Consider the following 18147-nt stretch of genomic DNA (forward strand, 5'->3'; position numbering starts at 1 on the left):
ATTTGGTGGTAAATGATGGTAAAGTGGTAAGTGATAGGACAGTAAATTTGGCAGATAATACTAGAATTGTAGTAGTGTACCATACAATGTAGCTTAGCGTTTTAAAATAAACAACATTTCTATGTCACACCTCTCAAATTTCTTACCTGCTTTGTCTTACAAGAGCAGGTATATTGCAAGTAAAAATTAAGGAGTAGTCGTTGACAAAGCCTGAGTCCTGTCCTCCTGCTCTCTTCCCTGGACAGCATGAGCTCCACCACTCGCTCCACCTTCTCCACCAACTCCCAGTCCCTGGGCTCTGTCCAGCCACCCAGCTGTGGCACCCGGCCGGTCAGCAGCACGGCCAGCATCTATGCAGGCACTAGGGGCTTGGGCTTCCGTATCTCCATGTCCTGTTCCACCAGTTTCTGGTGCAGCTTGGGGTCTGGGGGCCTGGCCACAGGGATGGCTGGGGGTTTGGCAGGAATGGGGGACATCCAGAACAAAAAGGAGACCATGCAAAGCCTGAACGACCACCTGGCCTACCTGGACAGAGTGAGGAGCCTGGAGACCGAGAACTGGAAGCTGGAGAGCAAAATCCAGGAGTATCTGGAGAAGGGACCCCATGTCAGAGACTGGGGCCATTACTTCAAGACCATCAAGGACCTGAGGGCTCAGATCTTTGCAAATACTGTGGACAATGTCCACATCATTCTGCAGATCGACAATGCCCATCTTGCTGCTGATGACTTCAGAGTCAAGTATGAGACAGAGCTGGCCATGCACCAGTCTGTGGAGAGCAACGTCCATGGGCTCCACAAGGTCACTGATGACACCAATGTCACTCCGCTGCAGCTGGAGACAGAGATGGGGGCTCTTGAGGAACTGCTTCTCATGAAGAAGAACCACGAAGAGGAAGTAAAAGACCTGCAAGTCCTGATTGCCAACTCTGGGTTGGCCGTGGAGGTAGATGCCCCCAAATCTCAAGTCCTCGCCAAGATCATGGTAGACATCAGGGCCCAATAGGACGAGCTGTCTTGGAGGAACCCAGACAAGCTAGACAAGTACTGGTCTCAGCAGATTGAGGAGAGGACCACAGTGGTCACCACTCAGTCTGCTAAGGTTGGAGGTGCTGAGATGACACTCATGGACCTGAGACATACAGTCCAGTGCTTGGAGATCAACCTGGACTCAATGAGAGATCTGAAGACCAGCTTGGAGAACAGCCTGAGGGAGGTGGAGGCCCACTATGCCCTGCAGATGGAGCAGCTCAATGGAATCCTGCTGCACCTGGAGTCGAAGCTGGCACAGACCTGGGCAGAGGGCCAGCGCGAGGTCCAGGAGTACGAGGACCTGCTGAACATCAAAGTCAAGCTGGAGGCTGAGATCGCCACCGACAGCCGCCTGCTGGAAGACAGTGAGGGCCTCAATCTTGGTGATGCCCTGGACAGCAGCCACTCCATGCAAACCATCCCAAAGACCAACCCGCCGGATAGTGGATAGCAAAGTGGTGTCTGAGGCCAGTGACACCAAAGTTCTGAGACATTAAGCCAGCAGAAGCAGGGTACCTTTTGGGGAGCAAGAGGCCAATAAAAAGCTCAGAGGTCAAAAAAAAAAAAAAAAAATCAAGGAATAGTCCATGATAATTAACAAATGTACTTATTTTTTTTAAGATGGACTTTTGCTTTTTGCCCAGGCTGGAGTGTAATGGTACTATCTCGGCTCACTGCAAACTCCACCTCCTGGATTCAAGTGATTCTCCTGCCTCAGCCTCCCGAGTAGCTGGATTACAGGTGCCCACCACCATGCCCAGCTAATTTATTTTTAGTAGAGATGGGGTTTCACCATGTTGGCCAGGCTGGTCTCAAACTCCTGATCTCAGGTGATCTGCCTGCCTCAGCCTCCCAAAGTGCTGGAATTACAGGTCTGAGCCACCATGCCTGGCCTAAAAAACGTATTTAAAGAAATAAGACATTGACATGTTTCATTAGGAAAAAGGCATCACAGTTATTGTTACTATCTTGGATCACCCGATGACTCAGTGTGGGTTTTTTTTTAATATTTTTATTTTTCTGGGTACATAGGTGTCTATATTCATGGTGTACATGAGATGTTTTGATACAGGCATGCAATGCGTAATGGTTACATCATGTCAAATGGGCTACTCATCCCCTCAAGCACTGTGTTACAAACAATCCAAATACAGACTCCGTTTTTTGGTTTTGGTTTTGTTTTTGAGACGGAGTTTCGCTCTTATCATCCAGGCTGGAGTGCAGTGGTGCAATTTTTAGTAGAGACAGAGTTTCACCATATTGACCAGGATGGTCTAGAACTCCTGACCTCAGGTGATCCGCTGGCCTAAGCCTCCCAAAGTGCTGGGATTACAGGTGTGAGCCACCGCGCCCAGCCCAGACTCCTTTTCTTTTAAATAAGGTATATTTGTAGAAAATTAACAACTTAGAAGTTACAGTCCATATTCCAACTTTCTTTTGTAAGCTTATTTTCCTATTTTAAAATGTTCAGTGTCTCTCCTTATCCAGTGAAACTCATAGTAAATAATAATAACATAGCCAGGAGTCAAAAAAGAGGTCATAACACCTCAATTAAATGTCTTCCGTATTCCACTTAGCCCTGGCCCCTAGCATAAGTTAAAGCTACAGTTTCCAAGGAGTAACATGCTTTGTTTTTTGTTATTTGTTTTAATGTCAAAGGAAATCAGAGTATTAGTGCCATATGTGATTTATGTACTTACCTCCTCTCCCCTTCACCAGCTTCCTTCCCCCTCCCAACAAAGGAGACTGTACATTCCATGAGGGCAGAGGTGGTTTCCTACTTACCCTTGTGTCCACCCCACACTCCATGCATCCTCATACACAGTGCTATAGATACTTAGCTCTCACATATTTGTAAAATGAATAAATGAATAAGAGGTAAGTTGACCCATCAGGTCATTAACATCAGAATAGAATTACGGTGCTACACCTGGATTAGTGCAGTGTTTGTCTGGCTTTTGATAGGCAGTGATTTGTGTGCTCCCTTGGTAAAGTCTTCTAAAACTGGGAGGAGGTATCTGTGGTTTAACCTCCAATAGAGTGGACTTTTGCCTGGAGATAAGTACCCTTGAGGATCCCAATGCCCTTTACTTCTAGATGAGGAATTCCCAGGGAAAGGAAAGGAATTGCATCGAAACCTCTGAGTTGGGTAGTATAAATAATAAATAAGTCTTCTGCTCATACTTTGTCCTGTATTATTCTCTGTGTAACATTAAATCTAGCTATGATTGAAACTGGAAAACTTAGAAGTCTATTTCTCCTTAATTCTTTTAACTTAGTCTTCTGATAAAAGTTTATTTTCAGATAATTTCCACTTTTCAAAATTCTCTAGGGACCTAATAAATCACAAACCATACTTGGTACTCATTTGAGTTCTTGCTACTGAATTTCTCTACGTAAAATCAAAGTTATAAGAACAATATGAAAAAAGGTGCTTCTCACTCATTAGATAAAATGAATCAAGCAGGCTTGTAGTGTAACATCACCAGAGACTACTCTGTAGTGCAAACACCAACTGAAATAGGCCAAAGTGATCCCCGTCCTCATGTGTGCTTGCTGGAAGGATAAACATCGATGACTATAACCATTACACAGTGACCAGCTTTAATGTGCAAGGGTGTCAGTGTGAACGATTTTATTCTACCCCACTCCCAAGAGCTGGAATAAATGGCTTTGTGATGGTACTCTCCAGTACTGTACTCAAAACTTGGAAATGTGTAGAGAACGGCAAACATCTGAATAACATCCCATTGCTGTGGATTGTTGGGAATGCTAAAATGTGGATTGTGGACCACCTACATGCTAGGATTGTTAGGGGTACAGCAATACATGTATTTTGCTCCAAAATGAGTAGGCACAGAATTACAGAACCAAAAGAAAGATCTTGGCTCTTCTGAATTACATCCTAAGTTCTTCCCATATATGTACCTCAAATGCTGCAAATACGAAGTTCTGTGAAATTCTGCCTGCAACCAGGAAGCCCCGTGGGAACTTAACGCCTACTCTTTACACTTTTAAGCCTCCATTTTGAAAAAAACTATTTGTTTTGTTGAAAAAACAAAATAGTTTTTACAAGTTAGGTACTACCTTAATCTTTGGTTAAGGGTTATCGTCAAGTGAAAACAAGTTTATGCTAGTAGGATGTTGTGGGTTTTTAAAAAAATAGTATCTGAGCAATAAAAGGATTTATTGACCTAGTAACTTAGATCTAACTTTGTGCTGTCACATTTTACTTTGCTAGTGAAATCTTTAATCTTCAGATTCATAAGCTATCTTTGAAGAAATTCTTTGTTTCACCTAGAAATAGTTCTTTTAAAAAAAAAAAAGCAGAAAGAGACCTAAAAATCCACCTATTAGCTGCCGTATCTGTTGTTCTTGATCTTTCTGTTTCTGTTCATGTATATATTCTCTCGCTTCATGTTTTAACAGACCTGTTTACTGCCAGGAAATGATAATAATTTGTATTCAAAATGTTTTGGTAATTACTCTTCACGGAGCAGCCGAGTGTCAAACAACATAACTAGAAGCCCAGATTCTGGGATGTGCAAGGGCCGAGAAACACAGACGTGATTTTTTCCTCCCAACGAAAGGATTCATGTGCACAACTTGCATATCTTTGTTTATCATAAAATCTACAAATGTTTTACTTAGTCCAGTTTCTATTTTCTTAGATGTTTGAAGGATTATGTGCTTGAAAACCAACATCTGTGATTCTCGTTTCTAATTTTAAAATGAGGAGTGCTTCAGTTAACAATTAGGGGCCAGGCCAGGCACGGTGGCTCACGCCTGTAATCCCAACACTTTGGGAGGCCGAAGTGGGTGGATCACTTGAGGTCAGGAGTTTGAGGCCAGCCTGGTCAACGTGGTGAAACCCCATCTCTACTGAAAATACAAAAATTAGCCAGGCGTGGTGGCAAGCACCTGTAATCCCAGCTACCCAGGAGGCTGAGGCAGGAGAATCGCTTGAACCTGGGAGGCAGAGGCTGCAGTGAGCCAAGATCGTGCCACTGCACTCCAGCCTGGTCAACAGAGCAAGACTCCATCTCAAAACAAAAACAAAAACGTAGGGGCTGGGCTCACGCCTATCATCCCAGCACTCTGAGGGGCCAAGGTGGGCAGATTACTTGAGCCCAGAAGTTGAGACCAGCCTGGGCAACAGCAAAACCTTGTCTCTACAAAAAACACAAAAATTAGCCGGGCATGGTGGTCCACGCCTGTGGTCCCAGCTACTTGCGGGGCTGAGGTGGGAGGATCGCTTGAGCCTGAGAGGTCAAGGTGCAGTGAGCTGAGATCATGCCACTGCACTCCAGCCTGCGTGACAGAATGAGATCCTGTCTCAAAAACAACAACAACAACAACACACACACACACACACACACACACACACACAACTAGGAAAGGCCAAACAGCATGTTTTGGGGGATTTTTAATATTGCAGAAAAGATCTTCACTTAATGTTTAGTGACATGGAGGGACTATTTCAGGATAGGAAAAATCACCTTTTAAGTAACTAGAAACCCCACAGCAGCCATCTTGAATACAGAAACTTCACTAGCCCCTGCCAGCAAGAGCTATAAATGTAAAATTATCAGATCCCTGATAGGGGCTCCCTGAGGAAATTTGCTTGTGACAAGTTGTTTTCTATTCCCAAGGAATAGAAAGGGAATAGTTGTTTTCTGTTCCCAAGTACTGTGTAGAGTTTGAAGTGACCACAAGTTTTCCATTAAGGAAACATGTGCTGCCAGAGTAATACACAGTTGTATATTAACTCCATGCAGCAGTTAAGACAGCAAGTAAAAATGCCTCTGAGACCAAAGCCAGCATTTAGGCTCAGAGGGTAAAATTCGATCTGATCATTTCATTTAACAGATAACCTTGGCCGGGCGCGGTGGCTCATGCGTGTAATCCCAGCACTTTGGGAGGCTGAGGCGGGTGGATCATGAGGTCAGGAGTTTGAGACCAGCCTGGCCGACATGGTGAAACCCTGTCTGTACTAGAAATACAAAAAAAAAAAAAAAAATTAGCTGGGTGTGGTGGTGGGTGCCTGTAATCCCAGTTACTCAAGAGGCTGAGGCAGGAGAATCGCTTGAACCCGGGAAGGCAGAGGTTGCAGTAAGCCGAGATCATGCCACTGCACTCCAGCCTGGGTGACAGACTGAGTGAGACTCTGTCTCTAAAAAAAAAATAGCAAACAGACAAGCTTAGTAAAAATTGAGAAAAATATTTGCCTGGCAATCCAGGTCCCAACAAGGTTTTCAATGGAACTTGACATGCTGGTTTTAGAAAAGGTGAAGAGATATGACCTGTGTCTAGCAAGACATGAAGTTGTAGTAGCTGAGATGTGTCTCATTGGTGCAAGAATAGGCTCACGGATGATGGAACAGAAGAGAGACCTGCACACAGACCTCCGCATGCATGGTGTCCTGGATCCTTTTGTCTCTCATACCTTTTTTCCTTCCCTGTGCTCCTTATGTTCTAGAAGACTAATCTCAGCAGGCTGCATCAGCCTGGCTTCCTTGCCCTGTCACTTCTGGTAGGGTTCAGGCAAGGGAGGCATCAGCAGGGGACCGGAGCGTGGGACACTGCATCACAGGAGTGGCTAACTATTTAGACAGCTGCTTAGGGATCTGGAAAGATACAACTGGAGGCTGGTGAGGAAGAGGAGAGAAACTGTATGTGGATGCATTCTAGGAGTGGGCATAGAAGGTGAAGAAATTCATATGTTGCGTATGCCCACTGCACAGCATCCCTGCAGGGAGGTTCTCACTGCAGGAAAGGAAGTGGAAAGTCCTCTGATATCAGTCAACCTCTTTCCCAGCCTTCCTAGTGCTGGCTCAGTGGGACCATGTGAAAAGGTAGACACGGCAAGGATGAAGTGTGTAAAGGGCTCCACAAAATGGGCCTCCTCCATCATGGCTGACCTGGCCACTGCTACTGCTGGCAGCCCAAGTGGCCGATGGAGACTCATGCTAAGCCCACAGTGTGGCACCGTTTCCCAGGAGGGAGGGAGGAAGTTTTGATTATATATTTTAATTACTGAATGGTACTTAAGGAGATCATGGAACTCTATTTTTTTTTTTTTTAAGCAGAGTGACAAGAGTAATCAGTTTTTGTCCAGTGGCAGGGGAAGAACTATCCCCAACAAATAAATGTAGAGAAAAAATCAACTTGTTTTATGAGCTCATTTCCTGAGTTATGCTAATTGATGCCATGACTACACACACACACAGCTTATATTACCATATTATTTTGGGGTACACAGTTGGCCAAATTTAAAAACATTTCTGGGAACAGGCCAGGCACAGTAGCTCACACCTGGAATCCCAGCACCTTGGGAGGCCAAGGTAGGAGGATCGGTGAGGCCAGGAATTTGAGACCAACCTAGGCAACATACTGAGACAAAAAACAAATTAGCAGCCAGGCACAGTGGCTCACGCCTGTAATCCCAACACTTTGGGAGACCGAGGCGGGCAGATCACTTGAGGTCAGGAGTTCGAGACCAGCCTGGCCAACATGGTGAAACCCCGTCTCTACTAAAAATACAAAAATTAGCTGAGCGTGGTGGTGGGCGCCTGTAGTCCCAGCTAGTTGGGAGTCGGAGGCAGGAGAATTGTTTGAACCCAGGAGGTGGAGGTTGCAGTGAGCCAAGATCACACCATTGCACTCCAGCCTAGGTGACAGGGCAAGACTCCATCTCAAAAAAAAAAACCCCAAAAATACAAAAAAAAAAAAAACAAATGAGCCAGGCATGGTGGCGCATGCTTGTAGTCCCAGCTACTCAGGACAGTGAAGCAGGAGGATCACTTAAGCCTAGGAGGTCGAGGCTACAGTGGGCTGTACTCTGGCCTGGTGACAGAACGAGTCCCTGTCTCTATTAAAAACAAAACAAAAAAATTATTCATAGGAATAATAAGCACCAAGTTGAAGATACAGGTTACATCTAGAGTATAAGGAACAGGAATGAGGTCAGAAACAGGAGCACAACAGACTTCGATTGAGTTTGTCGTGTTATATGGCTTCTTATCATTCGTACTTTTTCCAACGCCTAAAAAGAACCAACGACTTGTACTTGTCAATATGGATTACCATATCCTAAATACCATGCACACCAGTTAACATCTTCAGTATTATGAATGGCTTTGATAACTTGGATGCAATAACCACCACCCCCTGGGATTCCCTTCAGTTTCCTCAAAGCCTCCAAGCCTGTTCAGCTCATTGGTTCCGTTGGTTGTCAACAGGGACTAGCCTCTGAGCTCTGCCATTCTAATTATAACCCCCCCAAAAAAGGTGGAAAATATGAAAAAAAAGAGGCTTTTTCATGCTTACAAGTATATGAGTAGAACTCTAAAATAAATGAATTAAACTTCCAGCCTAGAAGCAGATTATAGCCAAGGGTAAAGTTCAGGGTCAAGCTGAATTTTCACCGAAAGTAAACATGTCTAATACAAAGCAAAGAGAGGATGACTACGAAAGCATGATCTCGCTTCACAGAGAAAAGTCAAAGGCAACAGCAGCCCTTACAGCTCCATGGGTCACATCCAAATCTTACTGATTCCAATGAGTTAGCAACTCATTGCATCACAGCTGTTCACAGCGAGATCAGCAATAATAGACCAAATGACTCAAGGCTTCTGGTTCTTATTTCAAAAAATATCAACAATTAACACAATTGCATGACCAGACTTCAGTATTTTCATAACTGAACTGAAATAAACTGAAAAATCTAATAATTTCTATCACTTTGGGATACTCTAAAGGTGGAATTATTTCATTATCTGTTCTGAGCTAAGTTAGTAGTAAAATACTCAGATAATGGTATGTGGCATGGAACATAATCATCCTGTTCTCTAGCCTTCTGATAAATAGCGGGTGAATGTCGAACTCAATTAAGATACTTACTTTTACCAGTGAGAAACCTGGAAGTGTTTCAGTAAAGAAACCTATCATGGCCGGGCGCGGTGGCTCAAGCCTGTAATCCCAGCACTTTGGGAGGCCGAGACGGGTGGATCACGAGGTCAGGAGATCGAGACCATCCTGGCTAACGCGGTGAAACCCCGTCTCTACTAAAACGAAGAAAAACTAGCCGGGCGAGGTGGCGGGCGCCTGTAGTCCCAGCTACACGGGAGGCTGAGGCAGGAGAATGGCGTAAACCCGGGAGGCGGAGCTTGCAGTGAGCTGAGATCCGGCCACTGCACTCCAGCCTGGGCAACAGAGTGAGACTCTGTCTCAAAAAAAAAAAAAAAAAAGAAACCTATCATAACCCAGAAGTTTTTAAGATGTCACAAATTTAAAGTTTCACAATTTTCTCCTGTTAGGCCTCTTTGTTTTTGGAGACAGTCTTGCTTTGTTACCCATATGGAGTGCAATGGTACCATCTTGGCTCGCTGCAACCTCTACCTCCAAGGTTCAAGCAATTCTCCTGACTCAGCCTCCCGAGTAGCTGGGACTTCAGGCACCCACCACCACACCCAGCTAATTTTTGTATTTTCAGTAGAGACAGGGTTTCACCATGTTGGCCAGGCTGGTCTCAAACTCCTGACCTCAGGTGATCTGCCCACCTCGGCCTCCCAAAGTGCTGGGATTACAGGCGTGAGCCACTGCACCCAGCCTAGGCCTCGTATTCCTTATGATTTCAAGTACTGACATCTTAAGAGATGTATAATTCATAGACACTACATGTAGAAGGAAAATGACAACAATTGTAATTGTAATTCCATCTTTGTAATTCTAATTAAAAAGTTTGGAACTTAGGAATAATTTTATTTAATTTTTTTTTTCTTTTTTTTGAGACAAGGTTCTCACTCTGTCACCCAGGCTGGAGTACAATGGTGCGATCTCAGCTTGCTGCAACCTCTACCTCCCAAGTTCAAGCAATTTTCATGCCTCAGTCTCCTGACTAGCTGGGACTACAGGCGTGCACCACCACGTTCAGCTAATTTTTGCATTTTTAGTAGAGATAGGGTTTCACCATGTTGGTCAGGCTGGTCTCGAACTCCTGGCCTCAAGTGATCTGCTCGCTTAGGCCTCCCAAAGTGCTGGGATTACAGGCATCAAGTACTATGCCTGGCCAGAATTTAGGAATAACTTTAAATGAATCTTACTGTATTTTGTCAGCTCAAGAAAACCATGACCTATATAGTTGAGTCTTGAATAACTCAGGTGTTAGGGGCACTAAACCTCTGCACGTCAAAAATCTGCAATTTTTTTTTTTTTTAAGAGACATGGTCTCACTCTGTTGCCCAAGTTGGAGTGCAGTGGCACAATCATAGCTCACTGTAGCCTCGAACTCCTGGGCCCAAGCAATCTTCTTGTTTTTGTAGAGACAGGGTCTTACTATGTTGCACAGGCTAGTCTCAAACTCCTGGTTTCAAGCAATCCTCCTACGTTGGCCTCCCAATGCACCAGGATTACAGGTGTGAGCCACCATTCTCACACCTTTTTTTGGGGGGGGGCTGGAGTCTCACTCTGTGGCCCAGGTTAGTGCAGTGGCACGATTCACTGTGACCTCCGCCTCCCGGGTTCAAGTGATCCTCCCATCTCAGCCTCTCAAGCAGCTGGGATTACAAGTAAATGCCACCATATCCAGCTAATTTTTGTATTTTTAGTAGAGACAAGGTTTCACCATGTTGGCCAGACTGGTCTTGAACTCCTGACCTCAAGTAATCTGCCTGCCTCAGCCTCCCAATGTGTTGGAATTACAGGTGTGAGTCACTGCGCCCGGCCACGTACAATTTTTGACTCCCCAAAACCTTAACTACTAATAGCCTACTATCGACTGGAACCCTAACCCATAGCATAAACAGTCAATTAACACATTTTAATGTTATATGTATTATATACTATGTTCTTACAATAAAGTAAGCTAGAGAAATGAATATGTTACTAAGAATCTAACGCAGAGGAAATATATTTACTATTCATGAAGTGGAAGTGAAGCATCATAAAGGTCTTCATAAGAAGGAAGGAGGCGGCCAGCCACGGTGGCTCACGCCTGTAATCCCAGCACTTTGCAGGGCCTGGGCAGGAGGACTGCTTGAGCCCAGTAGTCTGAGACCAACCTGGGCAACCTAGGGAGACCTCATCTGTACAAAAAACAATAATAAATAATAAAATTATAAAAAGAAGGAAGGAGGGGTTGGTCTTGCTGTCTCATGGGTGGTAGAGGCAGATGAGGCAGAGGAGGTAGAAAGGGAGGCAGGCACACTGGTGAAACTTACTTGAAAAAAAAAAACCCACATGTAAGTGAATCTCCGCGGTTCAAAGCCATGTTCTTCAAGGGTCAATGTATACAGATGAATAAATTCTATTCTAAGAGTTCTCCCACAGAAAACAATTACTTCAATACCTGTTAAAGTTCTCAAAACGGGTCGGGCACAGTGGCTCATGCCTGTAATCCCAGCACTTCTAGAGGCTGAGGGGGACAGATCACTTGATGTCAGGAGTTCAAGACCAGCCTGGCCAACATGGCGAAGCTCTGGCTCTACTAAAAATACAAAAATTACCCAGGCATGGTGGCACGCACCTATAATCCCAGCTATTTCGGAGGCTGAGACACAAGAATCACTTGAACCCAAGAGGTGGAGGCTGCAGTGAGCCAAGATCACACCACTGCACTCCAGCCTGAGTGACAGAGACAGGCCTTATCTCAAATAAATAAATAAATAAATAAATAAATGTTATCAAAATGGTGCCCATGTCTATGATTCATTAACACAAAGAAAAGAAAGGCATTAAAATTCAAGACAATAAATGAAATTTTGATATGGGGCACAGTCTTGAGCAAGGCTACCCTTTACCCTTTACTTTGACTATAATCAGACCTTTTCCTATCACTATGGGAAAAGAGAGAGAGAGCACATATGGCCCTAAGGTGCAAGCATTTAGAAATACTGACTTTGGGCTGGGTACAGAGGTTCATGCCTGTAATCCCAAACACTTTAGGAGGCTGAGTCAGGAGGATCGCTTGAGGCCAGGACTTCAAGACCAGCCTGGGCAACATAGTGAAACCCCATCTCCACAAAAAATAATAAAAAGAAAAATTAGCCAGGCATGGTGGTGGACACCTGTGGTCCCAGCTACTTGGGAGGCCGAGGTGGGAGGATTGCTTGAGCCCAGGAGTTTGAGGCTGCAGTGAGTCATAATTGTCCCACTGCACTCCAGCCAGAGAGAAAAAGAGATTGAGTTTGGCCTGGCTTTCATTTAGACCTTAAGATGAGTCCCTCAAGATCTCTTAGGTAAACTATATAGATGTTAATAAATATGAAGACTTAGGCTGGGCACGGTGGCTCATGCCTGTAATCCCAGCACTTTGGGAGGCCGAGGTGGGTGGATCACAAGGTCAGGAGTTCAAGACCAGCCTGACCAAGAAACCCCGTCTCTACTAAAAATACAAAAGTTAGCTGGATGCAGTGGCAGGCGCCTGTAATCCCAGCTACTCAGGAGGCTAAGGCAGGAGAATTGCTTGAACCCAAGCGGCAGAGGTTGCAGTGAGCTGAGATTGTGCCGTTGCAGTGAGCCGAGATCGCACCACTGCAGTCCAGCCTGGGCGACAGAGTGAGGCTCCATCGCAAATAAATAAATAAATAAATAGACTTGCCCAGCACTTAGGCACATAAGCTTCTCATCAAAGATGTCCATGATATAAAGGCACATGAATTTCTTTATGGAAAGGTCACCTTTCTCTTTGCTTGACATAGTCAGAAAATCATTAGGAAAATAATCTTACTCAACCTGCTAAATGCTCTGTTGGCCACAGTGTTTCAGAAGATAGATTTAATTTTTAAAAATTTTTTATGATTATTTTATATTCTGCAACAAGCAAAGGGGCAGATAGTTCTTATATCTCCTTACAGAGTTTCAGAGGACCTAGGGTCTGAGGACAGCAAAGGAATTAGGAATATCACGAATTGCCCAGATTTTACCTTTGTAAGGGAGACCCAAGCCTTGACCGGCTTCCTGAGTTCTCCAGCATCCTGGCCATACAGCAGGTATTGGGTGTTATTATTGGTCAGAAAAATACGTGTAAGTTCACCAGCCAATAGCTTTCCTTATGAGGCTAAGATTAAACAGCCTAAGCGCACTTTTCTGCCTTTCTTAAAGCACTTTGGGAGGCCAAGGTAGGTGGATCACGATGTCAGGAGATCGAGACCACCCTGGTCAACATGGTGAAACCCTGCTTCCACTAAAAATACAAAAATTAGCCAGGCGTGGTGGCAGGCGCCTGTAATCCCAGCTACTTGGGAGGCTGAGCCACGAGAACCACTTGAACCCAGGAGGCAGAGGTTGCAGTGAGTGGAGATCATGCCACTGCACTCCAGCCTGGTGACAGAGCAAGACTTCGTCTAAAAAAAAAAAAAAAAAAAAAAAAATGCAAGCTGTCTTCTTACATGGCTGTCTGTAGTGCCAATCTTCATGCATTCAGAAAAACCGGGAGTTAAACTCTACTTAACTAATACACTCCCAAATCTTAATGCTTTGGTTCCCAGGGCAGTGAGACCAAGAATGTGATGAAATTCAGAAAAAGGGACCCCTGAGAAACAGCTGCTGAGCAAACAAGCAAGGGCAGTGATATGAGAACAATAATAATGCCAGCACTTGTATTCTGAAAGCATCTTTCTCCAGAAAGTTCACAATTCTGTATAGATATATAGTATTTACTGTCGTTTTTCCTTTGTGATTAAAAAAATTAAAGTTGTTCTCATTAATAATGTATCTTTTTGGCTGGGAGCAGTGGCTCATGCCTATAATCCCAGCACTTTGGGAGGCTGAGGTGGGCAGATCACCTGAGGTCAGGAGTTCAAGACCAGCCTGTCCAACATGGGGAAATCTCATCTCTACTAAAAACACAAAAATTAGCCAGGTATGGAGGTGCACACCTGTAATCCCAGCTACTCTGGAGGCCAAGGCACGAGAATCACTTGAACCTGAGAGGCAGAGGTTGCAGTGAACTAAGATCATGCCACTGCACTCCAGCCTGGGCAACAGAGCGAGACTCTGTCTCAAAAAATAAAAATAATGTATGGGTGGGCCAGGCGTGGTGGCTCACGCCTGTAATCCCAGCACTTTGGGAGGCCGAGACGGGCAGATCACGAGGTCAGGGGATCGAGACCATCCTGGCTAACACAGTGAAACCCCATCTCTACTAAAAATACAAAAGATTAGTCCGGCATGGTGGCAGGTGCCTGTAGTCCCAGCTACTTGGAAGGCTGAGGCAGGAGAATGACGTGAACCTGGGAGGCAGAGCTGGCAGTGAACTGAGATTGCGCCACCGTACTGTAGCCTGGGCAACAGAGCGAGACTCCATCTCAAAAATAATAATAAATTAATTAATTAATAATAATAATAATAATGTATGGCTGCCCACAAATATTTTGGCTGTTTCTATTTGCTGTGTCTATAATTTCCATTAACATCTTCACTGAGAGTATCTGGAAATTGCTGTGGCTTGTCACTTTCTTCACCTGTATAGGATCCTACTTTCTGTATCCTCCTCTTCCACTTTGGAAAGTAGCTTTTTCCTTCTCTTTCGATGTAACTTCATGTTTTACTTGTCTGAATTCATGTTAGTATGTTCATCTTGCAATTTAAAACATCTAAGCTTGCCTGCAAATTCTGTCCACAAACTTCATCCTCCTGCTATCATAATCTTTTATCTGTGATCATTTTAATGAATCGCATTCCATTTATATGGCTATCTTATTATTTCTAAAACACTTCTTGACAGTGGGTGCACATCAACCAGATGTTCCTAATTTTTCTCTTCATTCTGCATAATGTAACTGAAGACCTGTTTTCTCTCACCTTCCTGAACTTTACAGTGCCAAATGATCAACAGTTTCACCGAAAGTTTGTGTGTTGCTTTGGCATTTCTTTTAATAACCCTTCTCTACATAGTAGAAATATTTTTCTGCCAACTCATTTCCTCTAGAAGTGTTTTTGTCTAATGAATATCAGTTGTAATCAAAGATCTTAGAAGTGAAAGGGGTCCCTCAATTTTTTGGTCTGTCCCTCTGTCTTTAGGCAGACACATATTATTCTTGTGTAAAAGGTAATGTGACTAGCCAGGCGCGGTAGATCACTCCTGTAATCCCAGCACTTTGGGGGGCTGAGACAGGTGGATCACTTGAGGTCAGGAGTTCGAGACCAGCCTGGCGACCACGGCAAAACCCCGTCTCTACCAAAAGTACAAAAATTAGCCAGGTGCGGTTGCACGCATCTGTAGCCCCAGCTACTGGGGAGGCTGAGGCAGGAGAACCTGGAAGGTGGAGGTTGCAGTGAGCTGCGATCATGCCATTGCACTTCAGCCTGGGTGACAGAGTGAGACTCCATTTCACAAAAAAAAAAAAAAAAAAAAAAAAAAAAGGTGGTATGACTGATATGACTGATGGCCGGGTGTGGTGGCTCACTCCTGTAATCCTACTCCTGTAACTCTAGCAGGGTTTGGGTTACAAACCAAACCTAGGTGGGAGGGAGGCCTAGGTGGGCAGATCACTTGAGGTCAAGAGTTCAAGACCAGCCTGGCCAACATGATGAAACCCCATCTCTACTAAAAATACAAAAATTAGCCAAGTGCGGTGGCACATGCCTGTAATCCCAGCTACTCAGGAGGCTGAGGCAGGAGAATTGCTTGAACTCAGGAGGCAGAGGTTGCAGTGAGCCAAGGTCGCACCACTGGACTTCAGCCTGAGGTACAAAAGCAAAACGTCACCTAACAACAACAACAACAAAAAGGTGGTGTGACTGAAATCCAAAGTGACTCATTTTAGGTCACACCTCTATTAAGTAACGAAGCAGAAGCTGGGCTCTAGCTCTCCAGTGGAGGAGCGGGGGAGATTGGAGAAGGTGATTGGACCCAGAGAAGGGAAGTTTTTAAATCAATAAACTACATAATCGGCACTTGTGTAGAGACGTTATCTATACTTGGACTCAAATCTGTAACACTTAAGGAATATTAATAAACATCATTGAAAAGCTATTTGGTAATGAGAATTATGGAAGAATGGGATTGTGCTCAAAGACCACTGTCATTGAATGCTACATAACAAACCACTCCAAAACATAGGGCCTAAAACAACAATACTTATTTTGCTCACAAATCTGCCATTTGGGCAGGGTTCAGCAGAGAAGCTCATCTCTGCTCCCTTCATCTTAGCTGGGACAGTGTGAAGCCTCAGAGCTAGAATCACCTGAAGGCTCATTCAACCCAGACATCTGGAGAATGGAACAACTGGGGTTCTGGGGTTCGTCCAGTAAGGCTCCCCGTCTCTGCCTGACATCTTCATAAGGACTCTATTGCACAGCAACTGCAGGCTAGCCAGACTTCTTCCACATCAGCCCACAGCTCTCAAGGGATAGGGTCCCAGAAAAAAGAGCCAAGTGGGAGCCACATTGCCTTTTATGACCTAGTCCTGGAAGCCAAGCAGCATCACTTCTGCCAAACTCTCTTGGTCAAAGCAGTTAAAAAGCTCTTTCCTGATGTAAAAGGCAAGAACAGGGCCAGGCACAGTGGCTCATGCCTGTAATCCCAGCACTTTGGGAGGCTGAGGTGAGCGGATCACTTGAGCCTGAGTTCAAGACCAGCCTGAGCAAGATGATGAAACTCCATCTCTACTAAAAATACAAAAAAATTAGCCAGGCATGGTGGTGCACACCTGTAGTCCCAGCTACTCACGGGGGCCGAGGTGGGAGGATTACCTGAGCCCAGGGAGGTCAAGGCTGCAATGAGCCGTGACCGCCCCACTGCACTCCAGCCTGGGTGACAGAGTGAGACCCTGTCTCTAAATAAATAAATAAAACATGAGAACATAGACCCCACCTCTTGACGAAGGAGTGTCAGTGTCATATGGTAAGAAGGGTATGTGGGGTGAGATCCACATCAGAGCAGCTATGTTTGGGAAACACACTCTGCCAAACCAAAAACAACTGGATGACCAAACCATTGAAACACAGCGTTGAAACAGACCTTGAAATGACCACCTATTTGCCACTCACAAAATTCATTTTGTAAGACCCAGTTCAAATGTCCCTTCCTTTTGGGAATCCCGTGCTGATATGCCCCAGCTTACACACCCTTTGTAAAGATGCCCACTCTCTCACTCAGCTTATTCTATTGTCATTTTAAAAACAGGATTGTAATCAGGCAGGTACAATCATCCTATATTAGCCAATCATTTTACTGGTCAATCAATATGACATCACAGGGCAGCTTCACAAAGAGCCCTCAGACTGATGGAGAAGAGACACTTTTAGGGAAGCCAGAAGCAACGCTTTGCACAGAAAATGCGGGACAGCAAAGAGAAAAGAATCAGCAATTCAGAGAAGAAAAACTGGATCACACAAAGATGGAAAAAATATATACATATACAGACATGGGGTTTTTTTGCTTTTCCCCTCCAGAAGCTGAGTTGAAAGCATTGCCTCAAAGCAGTGATTCTCAAACCTCACCTGCGTCAGAGTCACCGGGAGGGCCTGGGTCTGGTGAAATACCCTCAGCGTTTCTGATTCAGTGGGCCTGGGTGGGGCCTGAGAATCTGCATTGTTGCAGAGTCCCAGGCGATGCTGCTGCTGGTGGTCAGATCCCAGGCTTCAAAAACTAGCTACTTTGTGAGGCAGAGGTGGAAGGATCACTTGGGTCCTTGAGTTCGAGACCAGCCTGGCTATCATAGGGAGACACAACTCCCCTCCCCCGCCCCGCCACAGTTTATTTTATTTTATTTTTATTTTATTTTGAGATGGAGTCTCGCTCCGTCGCCCAGGCTGGAGTGCAATGGCGCGATCTCGGCTCACTGCAAGCTCCGCCTCCCGGGTTCAAGCGATTCTCCTGCCTCACTCTCCCGAGCAGTTGGGATTACAGAAGCCCGCCACCACGCCTGGCTAATTTTTTTTTTTTTTTTTTTTGTATTTTTAGTACAGACGGGGTTTCACTGAGTTAGCGCGGATGGTCTTGATCTCCTGACCTCGTGATCCACCCGCCTCGGCCTCCCATGCTGGGATTACAGGCATGAGCCACCGCGCCCGGCCTCATAATTACATTAAAAAAAAAAAATTAAAAAGTAACTGGGCGTGGTGGCGCTGGCCCGTGGTCCCAGTTACTCCAGAGGCTGAGGTGGAAGGA

General features: G+C 44.9%; 1 pseudogene; it reads left to right on the forward strand.

Moving 5' to 3' along the window:
* Nucleotides 1–15: 15 nt before the first annotated feature.
* Nucleotides 16–1528, forward strand: LOC117092102 (annotated as a pseudogene).
* Nucleotides 1529–18147: the final 16619 nt, after the last annotated feature.

This window comes from Trachypithecus francoisi, unplaced genomic scaffold (genome assembly GCF_009764315.1).
Source record: "Trachypithecus francoisi isolate TF-2019V2 unplaced genomic scaffold, Tfra_2.0 Contig01440, whole genome shotgun sequence".
In the NCBI taxonomy this organism is placed as follows: Eukaryota; Metazoa; Chordata; class Mammalia; order Primates; family Cercopithecidae; genus Trachypithecus; species Trachypithecus francoisi.